The 6,533-nt window shown below is 37.5% G+C and overlaps 1 protein-coding gene across 1 annotated transcript in view; it reads left to right on the top strand.

Moving 5' to 3' along the window:
• The window catches only part of LOC107707698 (CMRF35-like molecule 3), a 13,848-nt gene that overhangs the window by 1,301 nt on the left and 6,014 nt on the right, over positions 1 to 6,533 (top strand). The window lies entirely within an intron of this gene.

Below are 6,533 nucleotides of genomic sequence, written 5' to 3'. Positions count from 1 at the left end.
TTCGCCAGATGGATGCTAGGCAGCGCCGTTCTGAATCCGCGCTTCCTGAGCTTCACGAGCACGCCGGCTCTCTTCCCCCGTCTGCGCGTCCTGAAGCGCTTGATCAGCGCAGCTGCTCCGCCAAGTACAACGTTCAGCAAAACGTCCGAATAAACGAAATCCGGTAGAAGATTGTGTGGAGTGTTCTGCCGAATGTTCAGCAGCTCATCCCTGGTAAAACTGATCGTGTTTGAGAAACAAAAAACAGGAAAAACTAACAAAAACAGTACAAACACTGGAGAGCCAAACACTGAGGCTGCCGTCTGCGGCGCCATCGCATGAATGCAATTTCATAAAAGATGCCATCAATAACCTTTAAATCGCCTGCTGTAACACTCATAAAATAATCTTAAACAGTGCCAACAGCAAAGTGATATATGCGATATTGATATATGTATCCGATATATGTTCACCGAGAACAAAATGACAAATGATTAAATCTGGAGAAAAAAAAAATGTTCTGCATGTGGTAATTGCATATTTCTGCAGTGTTTGGTGCTGCAGCATTAGTTTGGGCATTTGGACACAATATCTGTAGCTAGTTCAAGTGTGCGCATCTGAATTCAGTACTAGTGTGGTTTTTAGCACTTCTGTGAGTCATTTCACTAGTCTTGTCGTTAAGAATCTGCAGTTAAAGATGCTCATCCAGTAACATGCTATGAACTGTATTATTCGCTGAAAAACAACAAACAGTTGCAATTTTGTTTCTAAGTATCAGCAAACATGAATTCTGGCCAGTGAATGTGTGAATGACATCAGTAACACTTATATTTACCATGAGACACGTGATGTCAAGTTCTATGTGTGAAAATAATGATAATAATAATAATAATTGTTTTGTTGATTTATTCTCAGATGTTCCAGAAACAATATCATCAGCACAATCACCATCATCATCATTATCATCATCAGTCGAATCTCCACAGCAGAGAATGTGTGTCAGAAACTGATTCATTTTAAAGGATTTTGAGATGTTTACTATTCAGTGTCTGAAATAAACACTGAGCACCAAATAACACTTGTTCTGTGTAAACAGATCATGTTTAGCAAATATACATTGACTGTAATATCAGAGGAAAACTGTTTCCTCCAGACGAGGCTTTTTGCTGCTTCCAATGCTTATTTTATTTATTTTTTTTGTGCTTCCACAGTCTGTCACTTGTGTATTCAAGGCTTAGTGTATGACTTTCTGTAAAGCTGCTTTGAAACAGCATTGACTGTGAAAAGTGATCTGCGAATAAAAAGTTTATTTTAACTCTTACTTTACTTACATTGACGACACAGCCATATCACCCTGCAGCCCAAGACTGGTTGACCACTGAAGCTAAGCAGGGTTGACGCTTTGGGTGTACAACAATACACAATAAAGTGCTATATAAATGCATCATTCATTGATGTTTGTCTTTTTTGACTGGAGCATCTAGATTCAATCTGAGGTAAAACTCAGTTTTTTTTTTGTTTTGTTTTTTTAAGTTAGCCAAGTTGTTCTCAGTCAAGTTTCAAACACTGCACTGCCAGACAGATAATCATAACCTCACATCATTGACTGAGCCACTGTCCATCAGATGTCACTGTCCCTAAAATCAATGCCAGTCAACACGTGAGAACATGCGATGATCACAGTGACATCACACCATTCTCATACAGTGACAGTGTCAGTTTGAAGAATAATCAGGATTACTGTGAATACACTGCTGTCAATCATCTCACTGCCTGACCAGCCACAGCACAGAATCTCAATGCTTTGTTTTCAGGTTCAGGCTTCCATGTTTAGTATTTTTTGTTATTGTCGTGATGCTCTTCTGCTGTATATTTAAGACAGTCTTGCTAGTCAGAATTTTCACTGTCAGTATGAAGGATGTTTAAATGACAGTGCAGCGTTTTGTTCTGCAAATGAAACAAAAAGTGTGAAATTAAAGCACAATATGCAGCTGTGATCAGTTAGTTTGGTTAACGTTAAACCACACGTCTGGCCACTAGCGGTTCTTGTAAAACTCTTAAGTCTCAGTGTTAAAAAGCTCACAAACTTTTAACATGTGCAGCTCAGTGCTCACTTTAAAAGCATAATAACTTAGAAACAACGTTGAAATAATGTTTAATGCTAAATGGTTGAAAAAGGTTAACAAAAACACTTATAAAACAACGTGGATTTATTTTTATTTTTATTTTTATTTTTTTTTACAAGATCTGTACGTTGAATCAACTTAAAGGGTTAGTTCACCCAAAAATGAAAATTAGGCTGTGTTTTACTCACCCCTGAGGCATCCTAGGTGTATATGACTTTCTTCTTTCAGACGAATCCAGTCGGAGTTATATTAAATATTGTCCTGGCTATTCCAAGCTCTATCATTGCAGTCATCGGGTGTTGCAGTAGCGAATCGATGCATTTTTGTAAGAAAAATATCCATATTCAAAACGTAATAATCACTTTAATCTAGCTTGCGCCAACAGTTGTACACAGAAGCAGTTCCGGTTCTATTGCTTTATCACAGATGCTAAAGTTAGATGCTCATCTGATGTTGTTGTTTGTTGCTGGTAAGTTGTGTGTTAATGTCTGTCTTTTAGAGATTTTTCACATTTTTCTAATTTGAATGCCATGCATTAGGTGTGTTATATTTTTAATCGTACAATAGCCTCAATGAAAACATACTTTGTGTTTTCTGAATATCATATAATGGCAAATGTCGGTTACAATTTAAATGAATTAAGATTGTTTAAAGGAATGTTATAAAACAAAATCCTGTTTTTTAAGAACTTTTCAGTAAACAATTTCTTCTTTCCCCTTGTAGAGTCATCAAGGATCCAGCTTAATATTACTGCAGTCAAGGCAGCCGCCACATCGAAATGAGCAGTCAATCTAGCCGCCCCCATATTTCACGGTCCGCGCATACACTTGCTATTACGGCAAGACCATCAGAGTACTGCTCTAAAAAAAACAAATGATCTTCCAGCGAAGGCAATTCACATTCATTAATTCAGTCAGTCTGTCTGTCTATTTGTCTGAAAGAAAGAAAGATTTTTTTTACAGGCCAATTTCATCTGAAAATGATAGTACACCTCACAGCCTGTCACTGCATGATATGCTGAATTCTTAATAAAAGCCCTCCCACACTCATCTTTAAATATTTAATCTTTTAATCTCTCTCTCTCTCTCTCTCTCTCTCTCTCTATATATATATATATATATATATATATATATACACGCTGTTTTGAATATACATTCAAAAACTCATCAAAAGTTTCCACAGACCAATTTCACAACAGATTGAGAGTACACCTTCTCACAGTGTCCACCTGAGGTGAAATTGGTCTGTGGAAACTAGGACTTTTCTTTTTATGAAATTCTGAACGTATAGACAAACCAGCGCATATATTAGTTTTGGGGGGCTCTTATTTTGGAATGCAACATCAGAATGTCCTGAAACAGTGTAGTTGACACTGTGAGAAGGTGTACTGTCCATCTGAGGAGCAATTGGTTTGTGGAAACTAAGACTTTTATTTTTATCATTTTCTGAATGTATAGACAAAACAGCATCGATATAATTTTTGGGGGGAGGGGGCTCTTATTTTGTAATACAACACCAGACTGTCCTGAAACGGTGTAGTTGACACTGTGAGAAGGTGTACTCTCCACTTGAGGGCAAATTGATCTGCGGAAACTAGGACTTTTATTTTTATGAATTTCTGAATGTATAGACAAAACAGCGCAAACATGAGTTTTGGGGGGCTCTTATTTTGGAATGCAACATCAGAATGTCCTTAAACGGTGTAGTTGACACTGTGAGAAGGTGTACTCTCAATCTGATGTGAAATTGGTCTGTGGAAACTAGGACTTTTCTTTTTATGAATTTCTGAATGTATAGACAAAACAGCACAAACATGAGTTTTGGGGGGCTCTTATTTTGGAATGCAACATCAAAATGTCCTGAAAGGTTGTAGTTGACACTGTGAGAAGGTGTCATCTCCACCTGATGTGAAATGGGTTTGTGGAAACTAAGACTTTTTTTTTTTTTTAAGTTTCAGAATGTGGGGACAAAACAGCATATGAGTGTCGGAGGGCTTTTATTTTGGAATTCAGCAGCAGACAGTGTCAGACTGTGAGGTGTACTATCATTTGCAGATGTAATTGGCTTGTGAATTTTTTTTTTTTTAATTTATATTTATTTATTTAGGCCTGTTTTTTTTTTCTTTTTTTTCTTTCATTTACTCAGGGAGACTTTTGTTTTGTAATTCAGCATATCATACAGTGACAGGCTGTGAGGTGTACTATCATTTTCAGGTGAAATTGGGCTGTGAAATATTTATTTAGTTAATTTGAAAAATGTGAAATTACCTTCAGTTCTCTGACAGTCTTACCGTAATAGCCAGTGTATGCGCGAACCACAAAATACAGTGACGGCTAGATTGACTGTGCATTTCGCAGTGGCGGCTGGCTTGACCACAGTTTATTATTGGCAATTTGGTAAGGAATTGTTCATCTGCTACATTGCACTGTCACTTCTGGTAGAGATTTATTGACCTTTTGTGATAGGTTTTGGTTTTACTTAGTTTAATAAAAATGTACTTAATTTGATTTTACTTGTTTTACTAAGTACACTGTATAGTTAGGATTCTGATTAAAACAGTGTAACCGGGGGCTCTGAAAAACTGCTTGTGAATAGTTTGTTAATATTGTAAACTTTCATCTGAATACATTAAATAGGTGTTTAATGAATAGTGTTGTGCACTTTGTTTCCAACCCCACTCTCATTGAACTGTAAAGTGAAAATTTTGTATTTGAATTGTTTTGCATTCAGTTTTCAGTTAAAGATATTTCACAATATCAAAGTTGATATTTTATGAGTATTTCATCTTGGTGTTTTTGTTTTCATTTATACAGGACAGTACAGAAAGCGCACAAGTGGGAGAGAGAGGAGGGGACGACATTAGAAAGGACCTAGAGCTGGGATTCTTTCAAGGATCACCCGAAGCACAACCACGCTATATGCACAAGGCTGCTGGTTCTAACGTTTTCTGCTTAAAACATTTCTGCTTAAAATATGAAATGCATTTCATTCAAGGCAAGGTTTTTTCCTGCATAAAGAATTTCAAGGCGACTGTCTCTGTCAAATTTAGTGCCGCCTCTGGCTGTGGACAAAAATCAAGACAGGCGGTCATATGCTCCTATACCTCTTTACCACCGACACGGTTTCTGTTGCAGGTTCCATTCTCTGTTTTACAATTTTAGCATGTGGTGGTTTCAGGTTTATTGATGTTGATTGTAAAGCCATTGCTGCCAGTTCTACAGGTTTTTCCAGCATCAGAATCAGAATGAGCTTTATTCCCATGGTATGTTTACACATACGAGGAATTTGTTATAGTGACAGAAGCTCCACAGTGCAACAGAATGACAGTGACAGAATCACAGATAATAAAAAGAATAATATACAAAATAGACAATGTACAAAATAGCAAAAACACAATATATAATACAGACAATTATGTATATGTAGTTGTTCCAGAAACATCATCATCTTCATCGTCATCAGTTGAATCTCCACAGCAGATAATGTGTATCAGAAACTGATTAATTTTAAAGGAGTCTGAGCTGTTCAGTATTCAGCATCTGAAACAAACACTGATCATCATATGACACTCATACTGTGTGAACAGGTCATATTTAGCAAATGGACATTGACTGTAATGTCAGAGGGAAACCGTTTCCTCCAGATGAGGCTGATTGTTTCTTTCGATATGTAAAAATTTTCTTGCTTTCCACAGTTTGTCTCTTGTGCAGTATCTTTAAGGCTTGAGGCATTAATGTATGATTTTCAGTAAAGCTGATTTGAAACAGAATTGAAAGTGATATGCAAATAAAAATTACTCTTTAAAACTCTTACTTTATTTACATCGATATCTGTCTTTTTTTGCATTTTGAGGGGCAGTGGCCCAAACCAAAAAAAAAAAAAGGGGCACTAAGGGCATGGGTGCTTGTTAATACAAATTATCCAGTTGTTACAAATATACAATTAAAAGAGAAGACAGCACACTCTGTAATAATTTCAGACTTTATTGTAGATGTTTTGATAGAACATCACAATTACACATTGCTGATAATAACAGAAACAATTTACCAATGGTACTATTAGTGAGAGGGGCACCTCAGCCGATGAGTGCAGATGGGCAGTGGCTCTAGCCACAGTGCCACCCCCCTGTGTGCACGGCCCTGGTCAGGTTCCTCCAAGTAGGTATAACTGCAGTTTGAACCTCTGCTTCATGATATAAACGGGAATCACCCACGAGCTCTCCCGCGAGCTGCGCAGGGGAAAGATTTTACTCTATCCCTTTGTTCTAAGCAACGGGGGCGTCCCGGGGCTCTAAATTCGCAGGGTGGGAGGGGGTAGTGACGCTGGGTGTAACTAAAAAGGTGTCATTGTCCGGTGAGGTCCGGTTGCGGAGTTACGGAACGATCTCATATCACATAATCTTATTAACTGTTTATCTCCTGAACTGCA

This window comes from Sinocyclocheilus rhinocerous, unplaced genomic scaffold (assembly GCF_001515625.1).
Source record: "Sinocyclocheilus rhinocerous isolate Xijiao unplaced genomic scaffold, SAMN03320098_v1.1 scaffold655, whole genome shotgun sequence".
Classification (NCBI taxonomy): Eukaryota; Metazoa; Chordata; class Actinopteri; order Cypriniformes; family Cyprinidae; genus Sinocyclocheilus; species Sinocyclocheilus rhinocerous.
This window is presented reverse-complemented; position numbering and strand designations above follow the sequence as displayed.